The sequence below is a fragment of the Trematomus bernacchii genome, unplaced genomic scaffold (assembly GCF_902827165.1).
Source record: "Trematomus bernacchii unplaced genomic scaffold, fTreBer1.1, whole genome shotgun sequence".
Classification (NCBI taxonomy): domain Eukaryota; kingdom Metazoa; phylum Chordata; class Actinopteri; order Perciformes; family Nototheniidae; genus Trematomus; species Trematomus bernacchii.
Window position 1 is genome coordinate 1,630,117 of NW_022987686.1, and position 13,435 is coordinate 1,643,551.

Here is a 13,435-nt window from a genome sequence, read left to right on the forward strand (position 1 = left end):
GCTTTTAAAATGAGTGGAGTTCCATATTGATTGGCTGAAGGCAGCACTGTATTAAGTGAGGGGAAGCAATGAAATGGCCAACACCATAGTGTGTGTGTGTGTGTGTGTGTGTGTGTGTGTGTGTGTGTGTGTGTGTGTGTGTGTGTGTGTGTGTGTGTGTGTGTGTGTGTGTGTGGTGTGTGTGTGTGTGTGTGTGTGTGTGTGTGTGTGTGTGTGTGTGTGTGTGTGTGTGTGTGTGTGTGTGTGTGTCAGTCCTGATATGAGACAACTACCCAAAAACGAGTACATCATGACCGCTATAACTGGATAATGACTGTAACTTGTTTCCCTGTGCAGTGTGTGAACCCAATCTGTCACTTCCAGAAGATTTTCAAATCCAAGCCGTTCATTGTGTGTGGGAGGGAGAATAAACAGCGCTTCTCTGCAGCCGCAGTGTACACGCAGCGAAAGAGTACAATAGCCAGCTGCAACCCAAAAAACACTCCAGTGTTCATTTGAAAGCAGTCCAGACATAATGCTTTTTAAAATGTCACATAAGCTTTCACTTACACCTACAGCACAAAGGATCCCCTTCTTGTCTATGTATACAAGCTCTTGATTTGTCAGAGGTAAGCCTCTTCCCAGTAGCATCCCTCAAACAATTACACAAATCCATTCACTCGCAGTGAGTTGCAGGCGAAACAATGTTTGCAGAAGCTGCCAAAAGCTGATTTCAGGGCATTCACTTAAGAGATAGAGAGTGATTTGTGCATGTTTAAATCTGGCCCCGCACATATGTATGTATGTATGTGTGTGCAAGGGTGTGTGTGTGCATTGTGAGCGGGCACATCATCTGGATTAGGATGCTCTGTTTTGTCAGGACATCGGTGGCGGGGGTGCATGCAGGGGCGACTTTTGTCATCGTGTCAGTCTCTTTCTCTTTCTCTCTCTTCTCATGCCCGATAAAAGTTTAAGGGTTGCTTCATGCTGAGACAATGTGTACAAAGAATTAAGGATATGATCAAAAAGTGTATGACTTGTGAAGTACAACTTTACTTCAAACAATGTTTCGATTCTCTTTTGACCATTGTTCATTAGTTGGTTTTTCCACCCACTTATATCTAATCTTGTGTGCCCTGTGGACACACTCCTGTGACTCGTCCCACAACCTTTTCTAAAGTGGATGCCTGAGGCTTACTGTGAGCCGCAGACAAGATAAATACTATTGTTTTAGCCTTCGAGGTAGCCATTAGTCTGCGGGCGGGGACTTCAAACAAAGGGACAGGAAACAGACAAAGAGTCACACTCTTTGCCACAATTGCACATAAGCAGGTGTGCCCCCTTAGTGTTTGTTCAAAGGGTTAATCTTTTTGTAAACCCCCTGGGGAAAGAAAAACAACTCACCTGGCTTTCCTTCATAAAATCCCCACCGCATTTACCTCCATTGTTTGGTGTCGGTGTTGCGTTACATGGCTTCCATTTTGCTGCTGACGTGTTTTGGCTTTAAGGTGATTTTCTATTGTGGTTTAAATGGAAGCTTTTGACGGCCACTCCGACACTCCCATCCCGCACAGGAAGTTATGCTTAAGGCCGCACCATCTGAGGAGTTGAGCCCGAGCTTTGTTAGGTGATCGCTGTGTGTCATAGGCTTGAAATGGCAGCTGCCACGGTGGATGACGAACAAAGAGGGGGATAATTAATTTCTTGTTTTGTGACCTTGAGGTGAAAAAGTAAAAAGTCTACACCTAGGGGAAAGGCGGGTTGTGTACGTTTTGGATGCATGCTTCCTCGCCTTTGTGACCAGGTGCACGGAAATGACAAACAACACGAAAAAGGGGTGCGCAGTGCAGATGATGGAAGGAGACGCGGGTGAAATTTGTCAAGTCACGGGCTCAAGTTGACGCGGCACTTCAATTACTGGGTGCCAATGAATATTCATCCCAGCGTGAGGGGGAAATGGTGCGCGGTGGCCCAAAATAATTCCTGAGCTGTCAGCAGGTTGTTCTACTCGACGACAAACACTGGCGAAGCAGCTGACGAAAAAATGTATTTAGGAATAGGAAGAAACAGACAAAAGAAGTGGAAAATCATTAAATACATACAAATCTTCCTTTGAATGTATCAGAATAATCATTTCACATTGGGAGCTACTAGAGACAGCACAATAGTGAAAATGTTAAGCCCTTAAATGGGTCAACAACGCATAAGAAAGCAGCTTCACACTCACAGGAGAGAAGAAGGGAGAGCGCAAATATTAACAGCACACACACACACAACATATTTCCTCCTCTCACACACACACTACACCAATTTCACGGCTGTGCGAATGCTTCGGCGAATGTTTGTCTTAAGTAGGGTGAGCTCTCGGCCTTCATAAAACATGTATGGTGCTAATGTTGACCATTATGTGAACGCTTTGCCTCGCGGTTTCCAGGGAAACAGGTTCGATGGACTAAATGGACAAGCCTTAAGTCACTCACAATGCTCTGTGATGGCTCAGACAAAACCTTACCTTGTGTTCTCTTTCCACTTCTGAGGGAAGCACAAGGATTGGCCAGGGTTAGAAAAATAATGCGTAGACTTTTTAGTCACCCTCAAATAGAAAAACATCTACTTCGGGAGGGGACGTTTTTGTTCCTCTGATGCATATATGACCCCGGGTAACTGTCCATGAGCGCAGTGCCTCGAGACAAAACCCTGCCAAAGGAAATAAGAAGAGACAGAATAATGAAATTCCTCAGCTAGAGGAACTCAGGAGGATATTGTCCCTCTAGGTGGATATTGTGCACATGTGTGAACGCATGCTGTATAAGTAGTGTGCGACAAAGCCTTCTGTACTGCATGTGTCTTCGGAGGGGGACGTTATGAAACCCATCACAGGTGTCAAAGGTCGTAGCGCGTGCCCTCTAATACATATCTACCAGGGGAGGCCAACTTCTATAAACCGTGTTCATTTCAATCCCCCCTCCCCACACCCTTCCTCCATATAAGACGCATTAAGTGTGTCCTTATAAAGAGAGGAGGCGAGAAGAGAGCGGGAGGATAACCCCCGTCTCCCATTGTTACACGCTTTCATCTATTTTTAAAGGCGCGGAGGGGCAGGAGAGAGGGAGCGGATGGAGGGGAATAAAAATAAGTTCTGGTGGGCCGCGGTGGTCTCGGTGCACCGTCGAGAGCGTGAAGCATCTACACTCGGATCCATACACATGTAGAAGGCTATACTGCACACACATGCTTGATTACATTCTGTTATTTTCTTCAGCGCTAAACATTAATACACACCACTTTCTGTAAAAAACAAGATTGTACTTCACCTTAAACCCTCCATAGATTTGTTTAAAGTTATTATTATTATTAAGGATTTTAACAAAAGTAAGTGTTGCTTAATGAATTTTTGCAATAACTGTTCTATATAAAGCATCTAGAGCTGATGTTGCGCTAACAAAAGCATGTTTAGATCAATATAAATGTAAATTGTATTATGATACATTGTTAATGAACCACTTATAGGTCTGGTCATAAATGTTGACTTATACATACACACTTATAAGATATCTTTGTATCCGTTTAAAACATAACAGTGACCATATTTTGTTTTAAAAAATGTATTACGTGTTTATATTCATTTTTTATTTGAAGTTCAAATAAAGTGACAATTATCACATCTTACGCTACCATACCCCCCACATAGCCCACAGCCCGAGTAAAACACTAAGAACATCTCCCTCACACTGTAACACACACGCTGATTATCATTAGTTTTGCACATAATGCCTGCAGCAGTGGAGCATTTGTTTGCTGTTGTTTTGACAGTTTTACTGCATTTAGCTGCGTCTCTGAGTCATCAAACCACCCCGATTTAAGACGAACACGATGTCAAATTCCTAAATAATACAACCTAATTGGTATCATTAGTGTTAGCAGCCGACGCTGCTGGCACAGTGAGGAGTTTCCTGACAAAATCCCTTACCCAGAAGGAATGCCAGTTTACAGCCATGCCTGCTGGAGATGTGGCGCAGCAAGCTGTTCTGCAAATAGGCACACGTGGGTGAACCTAGACAGGGTGGCAAAAGAAAGCTAGGAAAACAAAAGTTTGTGTTGTTTTTTAAACGTTTTGGAGGACAAAGTTGTGGGCGGCGGTGAAAAAGCATAATGTGAAGTATTGGAACTGTCAGAAGGTTAAGCGGCTGGCGGGCCATATGCCACATAAATAATGTGTAAGATAAACAGAGATGGCCTAAAACATGCAAACGTCAGCTTATGCACAAACACAGCCAGAACAATTTACACAATTTGCAATTCCTACCTTAAAGGTCAAGTGGAGAGTCACTGCTTATATTCAAACTGGAGAAGTCACAAACACACTGAGAAACACAAGGGTATCTGTAATGTTGGCCAAGCTTAGCTAGTCATTTATGTTTATTGGCTGTGAGCACGTTACATCTGGTTCCTGTTGGCTTTGGCGAAACATGTTCACCTTTAGTGCTTTCTCAGAAAGTGATATAATCATGAATCGTATGTGTTTCATAATCAGCGCTGCATTCTTTGTGTGCGAAATTAAATTGAGGGTTTCTCAGAATGTGTTGAGCATGCGAAAAGAGTTCCAGCAGAGTTATTATGCATGGATTTCAGTATGTGCTTTAGTGAGAGATGGTGTTTGCACGTAAAGTATAGTATGTTTGGCAAATGCATGAATGAATGCATGAGCGGCCAGCTTGGTGTACAGAATGTGTGAACACCTGAATGTGTTTTTCTGTTTGTTCGTGTTCTTTTTCAACATTTTCCCCGAAGTGAGAAAAAAAAAGAATGCCTTCATTCTTTCTTAGTGTTTCTCTCATGGTGTGAAGTTGGCATGCTGCAACATATGCGCATACATATGTATCATTGTCCCTAACAGCGGTCTTGTTTGGAAGCTTGGTCCATGTTCGAGGATCAGAAAAAATAGTAATAAATAAATAAACACTTGTAGGCAGTGAGGGAGATTATTGGAATACTTGCAGCTAGCCCCCTCCCATGTTATAGACCTCACACTAGGAAAAACATGGCGCCCAACTGTGCCCCGGTACGGCACACCTGATGTTCCTTCTGCACAACCTGTTCACCTCATCTTCTCCACAATCATGCTCAGAATCCAAACCAGTTATTTTGACAAAGGGGAGGAAAGTTAGAGCGAGAAGCAAGAACAGGAGGAGGGGGAGGGGAAGATCCAGGGGGAAGGAGGGAAAACAAGCAGAAGACAGAGTGCCTGGGAGGAAAGGGGGGAAGAGGGAAGGAGGGGTGGGAGGCTTTGGCTGAGTGCCTTGGAGGTGTTTAATTGTCTTCATTGAAGACCGCCCCGCCAAACACTACACCTGACACACATACCCTAGTTTAAAAGTGATGATATCGTGGGGGGGGAAAAGTAAAAAAAAAGGAGCAAGGTGTATTCCAAATTAACAGCTGTCGGAGAAAGTGATTTTATTCCGAACATAACAAATACCCGTGCCATTTGGAGACAAGCCAAATGGCTAGTAACCGCTCCGTTGCACCTAAAAAGGCACAAAATGCACATGTCGGCACGTATGACTGTAGGCGCTCATTGAAAAACCAGTCATGTCGCTGCGGTGCCATGAGAAAACATTCTGCTTCTCTGTCCCCTGCAAGTGCTGCCTTTATCAACTCCACATTGTAGAAGACAATGCCAAAATACAACCATGTTTGAAGTGAAATCGACACACATATTTCCCTGACTTTCATCGCCGGCACTCGACAATAGCAGCTTTTAAAAACAGCCTTTTTGTGGGTCATATTCTGTACATACACAGTGGATATAGAGTGGCTGTGTGCACTTTTTCTCTCTCGGACCAAATGGCCATCACGGGCTGTGTATCAGCGTTTGATAGCCAGCTGAATGGCTTTTTTAATCTCTGTCAGGAGTGGGTGTCAGCCGCCTCTAGCTACACAAAACACCACAGCAACGATTCCATTATCCACACTGGGACCTCCACAATATCTGTGTGTGTGTGTTGGTGTGTCTGCACCGCACATTCATCCATTCTTCTGTATTATTGGCCATTTCCTCTGTATCCTACATTGCAGTAGGTGTACTATCAGAGGCACAACATCCATTTTGAACAATTCCGTACAAAAATCATCTTCAGTCTCCTGTCCTCCTTCTTGAGATGATGTAAAGGGTCAGTTCATCCGAATATACAGAAATGTGTCCCTGATTAACTTGCCAAGTCCAATTGAGGAGAATACTTTTTAACATATACAAATTAGGTGGTTCCAAACCCTCTTTGGCTTTTGATCATGTAAAAAGGTGTGTTGTAAATAATTCAACAAACAAGATATATTATCACTTCTCAATTGTTGTTTGGTTTTAGAGTCAACAATAATAATTCCAGAGAAGGAAATCTCAAAAGAAACTATGTTGAGTTCCAATAATCTGTTGTTTTTGGCTTTAGATTATCCAAAGAACAAACTGTTTGTTTATAGGGACTATTTATTTGGTATAATACGAACTGCCCACAGTGAGGTCTGTGTATTACACATTAACCTGGACATATTTTCTGCCAATACATCTTGAATTTGAATAAATGTATATTTTTAAGTGGCTCTCTGAACCTCGGCAAATAACACTATGCGTGGCTAGATTCCAATAGAGTTAAATGAAAACAAAATATATTTAGCTATTTGCATTTGACAGTAAACAAACTTTCAGCACAGATTCCTCTGCTCTCTCTCTCTTAAGAAAGGGTATTTCCTCAAGCTTAATTGTGTCCTTGTTACAGGAGTTAAGACTGCGCTGGGTGGGCTTTACAGTCCGTGTGTGCCCATGTGGAGAGGAAGACAGGACTCTGGATGTGACACTGGGGTATGATTTGAATACCTGCCGTCTCTGGCTGAGCAGTGATCAATCATCTCTCCGTCAAGCGCCACTCCCTGCTGGCAACTTCTCCACGCATGTAACCCCATCCCTCACTTCTCCCCCACCTTCTGTTTCTCATATTCTTCCTCTTAATATTAATTTTCTCTCCATCTCCTGGTCGCTTTCCAAAATCCCATCCTTCGATCTGTCTCTGGGCTCCTGTGCAATGTGTTACTCATTTACTCTGCCCTGCCATGCTTTCCCTCAGTGCCTTCTCTCACATCATCTCACCAGGTCCTCTTGCTCTTTCTATCTCCCTTGCTGTCATCTTGCCTGAGGATATCACGGGGGAAAAACAAGGGGCGTGGGGTAAGCGACAGATGGAAATGAAAGAGAAACACACTGTAGAGGACTGCAGGCACACACTTAATTCTGTAATCTTTGAGACACTTTTTTACTCATTATTATTTCTTTCATTTCTATCTCAATTTTAATCACCCCAATTAATGTTGTAGTGTTTTTAACTAGTGCACACATGGACTGTGACCTTGGGGATGGCGATGGGTGGGGGGGGGAGCGTGTGTAACATGCTGATTGATAGCGTGAATGCCTTCCGCTGGGTGATTTTTCACTAAACAGCCTTCCACCGCAAAAAAAACACACACTCCCATCCCTCCACCATGTTGGGGGAAATCAGACCTAGGACCAGTGCTGCTGCCGCTCCGCTCTTGAAATATGAATGGTTTTAATTAAACAAACTCGCTTTGCCATCTGGCCCTACAATTCGGCTTGCTTAATGAACAGAGTTTCACACAAACACACACACACGCACATTATTAAACAGCCTAAGCATCCTTCCAACGGGCAAAGCTTTTGGAAAACAGAAACATAGCAACTATGAAGTGATCTAGTGAGGTGCTTCAGAGCTGGGAAATGATGCAGTGCCTCATTGTGTGGAATGTGGAGTATGTGCGTGGCTTTCTGTTTGTACGTGAATGAGCATGTGTGTTCATTTCTCTGTGTAAAATGTGTATTTACAGTCTGTCCATCATGTGTAAGCAGTGGCTCAGATAGTCTGTACTCGCTGACAACTGCTGTGATGTGCCACTTCCTGTCTGTCCTGCTCCGTCGGCGCAAGCTAGCCAACACTAAATGATGATGTTTGTAATCCAAGGGTGGTACCCCAAGATTTCTCAGCAGGAGAGACAGCCCAGAGATAGAAGCCGTGTGTGTGTGTGTGTGTGTGTGTGTGTGTGTGTGTGTGTGTGTGTGTGTGTGTGTTAGGGGGTGGTTGTCTAGCAGCAGAAGCACAGAAACGTGGGAGGCATGCTAACGTTAGTGGCCAGTAGGATGTGCTTTTAATCCCTCAGAGGCTACAATAAATGTGCCCTATTCATCTGTCTTAGCATCTGGCAAAATACAATTAGGCATCAGCCTCTGCGAGATGCACCCAGTGATATAATGCGGATAAAATAGTTTGAGTTTCTAATATATTTCATCATACTAATAACCCTGGTGATTTGTATTATCCATTTTTTTGTGACTAATTGGGATAATGTGATGGCAACCACTAAATGGGCTTTAATGTAATCACACAGGGCCTTTCCACAACGTATATGTATGTCCACTATTCGTGTCTGATTAGATCATGGACAGGCCCTACAGAAAAATTCAACTTTTCTTTTAAACGCTTACAACTTTTTTTTTTTTTCTCATGGTCTTTTATTCAAGTCGCACTCACAATGGCAAGAGAGTAAATAAATACAAAATGTCCTTTCCATATGGTGTTGGATACTCTTAGTGGATTGCCCATTTAGCCACTTCCCTCTGTAGTGTCCTTTATTACTGAACCTTAGTAACCTTTTAAAACTCCTTCTCTCTTTTCTAGATTCTTACACGTCTTACATGTCGACTCACACTAACTTGGCTTACCTTTGCTAAGAATTAGCCGCTGGGCAGCACAGCACATACCGATGTTCACTAACTAGTGAATACAAGGAGGTGAAGTCAAAGTAAAAAGGTTAAAACTACACATTAGCATTTTGTCTATTAAAAATACGGTACCACTTTACAATAAGACTACCCTTATAAAGGATTCATAAAGGGTTTATAATTAGGTTATGAATTAGGTTGTAAACACAACCATTTATAAAACAGTTCTAACATAGTTTTCATACATCAACACAGGCGCACTATTTGGCAAGATGACTAAGCCTTATATTGGCTACTTAGCGAGAATCAACTCGGTGAGCAACAGATACCAAGGATGCTGGCTGATGAAGAACACGAAGTAAGCTAGGTAGCCAATATAAGGCTTAGCAGTACAGATAAATGTGGGCTCACTATTTGGCAAGCAACCGGTCACAGTCGCCCTGTTTATCTCATGTCTTGTAAAAGCTTATTATGATTTATAAAGTGTTCACAACCTAGTTAATAAATGAATTACAAACTATTCGTAAACCCTTTATAAGGGTAGTTGTAGCGGCACAAACTCCCTATGAGTTAGCCGCTGAGAGGCTAAAATGTGCTCTTTGCTGTGACGCGTTCCATTTAAGAGTCCCAAGTCATTTATAGTCCATAGTGTTTAATAAAACGAAAACAAACAATATACAACTCCCGACCTGACGGTCAACAGAAAGTATCAGAGCGCCATTCACCCTCTTCCTACATCATATCCTCCAAACCGGCAACAGGTGACCTAAATACCAATAAACCACACCCACGTGACCATTGCCGGAAGTGATAAACAATAAGAATGAAACGTGATGCAAACAGAAATTAAAATAATAATAGAAGTAATAAGTAATGGCAAAACAAGCATTTTGGTTCCTACAGTAGTCTTATTGTAAAGTGGTACCAACAATACCATATGTACTGTAACGATTCACACTATGGATCAAATAGCGTAAATCCTCAGCAGCGTGACCTACTGCATCAACCACAGCAAAGCCTGATGTACTGAACAATGATATTACATCTTCAGTGCCCGGAGCTGTTCACATTCGCACCGAGGTTTTATATGAAAACACCTTCCACACCTCACTCATGATGAAAGGGCAATGTGGAAGCATGTTATTTTGAGTTGTACTTGAACTAACACGGTTCAAATTGAAAAATCCCCCCCCCCACCCCCCGCAATGTGGAGATCAATAATGGAGCAAAAGGCTTTGACCCACAGATAACACCGTACATCTGCACAAGGATTCTTTGACATCCATAACGGCCTAATCGAGTGTTTGACTCCAAACACTCAGCGTTTATGAATATCTGATGAGCACCGGGGTAAGCTTATGAATAAGTGAGGGCCCCAGCTGTGCATCAAAAAGATCAAGACGTCGTGAAGTGTACCAAATGCCAAAGCGATGTGCTGCTTAAGATTTATAATAAAATGTATGCTTTATCTTCCTCGTAAGAGTACACATTTAAATCTTGCAACTAAAGGAATTCTGACAACTGCAAACCAAATTCTCAAAGGTTCCTGACCCGCAGCTATGGACTGTCTCTCACTCTTCTGAAACAACGTCAAGAAGAAACTACAGAGGAGTCTTGTGAGATAAGTTTGGGCACTGTGGATTGGGTCAAGAATATGTTCATATTCCCATGTTGACCCCCAGCACTCCCTGGTTTGAGAAAGAAGAATCTGTCTCGGATGGAGAGGTTGTTTTTTTTTCTATTTTATTTTCCTATTTGACACTCCCAATGGAAAAAAAGTCAGCAAATAGAAGATAATAAAGTTTGAAACCTGACCTTGATGAAGGAGATGAGAAAAAGAAAACACGGTCCCTTGGCACATCTGTGCATGGTAGATATAAAGGAAGGATGAAGAGCGAGGAGGCAGAGAGTGAAAAACAGATTGTGTGTGTGTTGTTGTCTTCACATTTGTTTGTCTGGGTCTGTGTTAGTACGGATGCCTGCATATGTGTGTGTAGGTGTCCGTGCATTCATGTGTGTGAGACAGACGAGCAGCTGCAGTGGAGGACGATTGTTCCTGCACATTGTGCAAGCATCGATCCAGAACAAGCAAGTTAGAGCCAGGAAAGGCACGGCATCAAAAAGGGACACAAGCCTTTTGTCCGCGTTTCACCCCGACACAAAGCAAAGACAGTCAAACAGGATGAATCAGGAACACTGTGAATGGGAAATCAAATCCTCAAATACATTTTTGCAAACTGGCCCCAAGGTCGAGGTTCTTATAATCTTGATTTAACTCCAATCGCTTTAATCTAAAAACAGAAAAAAATCACCTTACCACGAATAGTTTGCACGTAAAAACCTGCAATTACACACCGCTAATGATGCCCATGCTAACACTGAGCACCGCAGCAAGCCATCTGCTAACTTTTGTTCTCCCTCTTTCCTCATAACTCCCTCATTTTCTCAAAAGGGCTCGGGTTTGATATAAAGCCGTGCCGATGGTGTGTGTGTGCGAGCTGGCTACAACACAAGGGGGAACGCTAATGACTGTAGTTAGCATCCCTCAAGAGGCTGCAGCACTTTGCCACTATTTGCCTTGACCTTAGATGATTGCATTTACTTTACACTTAGGTATTTAGCTGATGCCCTTCTCCACGGTGACCTAAAGTGAGCAAGTGGAGGCTCAGCTTCTTCCTCAAGGACACTTTAACAGCAAACATGTAGCTAATTTCTTTTAAGCATTCAATGACATGTCGGACCACAAGGCCACCCAGGTGCTTCATCTGTAGATTATATCTCATCATAGCCTCAGAGAAGAAACTTTAAGCATTGTATAAATATGCTGCGAGAGATTTCCGAGGTTGCTTTGAGTTTAAAAAAAAAATGTGTTTAACAAAACAGGTCAACGTTCACATGCACTCACTTTATACAGCATGCCGTCTGCACACATATACACACCATTTGAGCTGATCCCACTAAAGATAGCGAGCAGCAGCCGAGCATGTTGTTTCTCTTGGATGGAGACTGATTCATATATTGACCTTGACTCTGTTCCTCCAACAAATCTCCTCTAAAGCTGCAGTGTACTTTGTAACACTACCCGCAGAAACCGTGGAAAAATGAGAATTAACAACATATGTGCACTGAGCTGAAGCCCAAACGAATGGGGATTATATTACCATTTTATTTGAGGTCATTGTAAAACATTTCACATTGGACAATATGTTATGATACATGGGCTTCTTTATTGGTCTATATTCCACTTTGATTCACTATATATGCTATTTTTCGTTCTCAAGTGGTATTTGATTGACAGGCTGATCACACTTTGCATCTAACTGGGTTTTCCACTATTGGTGGTCCCTGTCCTGTGACTTTAAGTGGAGACTAAATTGAAATGAGTCTTTTAATTGGGTCTAATTTGGCCAATAAATGAGTGCACATCGTCTGAAAATAGGACATTATAAGTACCCTCCAGGTAGCCCTATCGGCTCATAATAAAGTGGTTAAAATGTCTTTTATTCTGTTAAGGCCAAAAGTCCAGAAAGCTCACTGTGGGCACCTGTGTAACTGCCTGTTTGAAGAGCACATCGGTCTGCTTTGCTTGACTTTCTACCTTGTGTGTGGGGTCATTGCGAACCTACAATTAGACAATCTCCCGAAAGGATGTGGACACAGCGGAACAATTATGTTGACCCTTCTGATCTGAGATAAGTTAAGACATCATCTCTGAAATAGCTCCATCTTAAAAGAGAGGATGTGAATCTTTAAGCCATTTGAATATCCTTATCCTAAGCTGCAGTGGGGAAGCCTCTGCACTTAGGCTTAGCGCTCTCGAGACAGCTCGTCCTTGTTAAGCATCGCCTCAGACTCCGAGACTATGAATGGGACCATTAGCCCCATCTCTCACTGCACACCCAGATACACACACTTGCTCATATTTTGGTCTTGGTAGGAAACTGGCTTAGTTGAGCTGTGAGAAGATGCTGCAAGTGGAGATGCAGCAGTATAACCAGGAGTGTACAATAGGCTCTTTTCCACAGCTCCCACTCACTCTAGACTACACTCTTTTTACATTGCAACCTACAGAAAATCAGCCCATTATCTCCCACATGAAGAAAAATAAAGTATTTTATAACGGCCTCAAGCCAGCACGCATTGAAAATCAGTAAAGCTACTATACTATAAAACAATTCAAGTAGGGTATTTACCCCCTATTGTTACTCCTCCTTAGAAAATCTACACTGAGTCAAGTTGAAACCCACATGAACGAAACCCAATAGGAATTGTAAGGAACATAGCTGCAAACTAAAAGGAGAAAGACGGCCTGAAAGGTGTTGATCTTAAAGAATATATCTGTTTCATATAATCCCCTGTGTAGCGCCTTTGATCAAATAAGCTGCCTGTTTCTGGAAACAGAACCGTAGGTTTTATAATAAATCCCACACCCTGTCTTCACATGATGTACATTTGTGAAAGGGCTTCAGCTTTCACAAAAGTATCCTCTGCATCACAACCTCAAAACACTACAGAACTACAAAAAACTCAAATGTCCAAGCCAAAAACACCTAAAGAAAGGTCTACTCTGTCCCAAATGTTAAAAAGGACAGAACCTCACATGTTTTTGTATGTTTCTGACACTATCTACCGTTGGGCTTGCTACTGTGATTGAATGCTCTAGGAAGTATCTAC

At 42.5% G+C, this 13,435-nt stretch overlaps 1 protein-coding gene across 5 annotated transcripts in view; it reads right to left on the reverse strand.

Annotated features, from left to right (window-relative positions):
- Window positions 1–13,435, reverse strand: part of pcdh7b (protocadherin 7b) — a 101,012-nt gene that overhangs the window by 38,862 nt on the left and 48,715 nt on the right. The gene's annotated exons all lie outside the window — the stretch shown is intronic.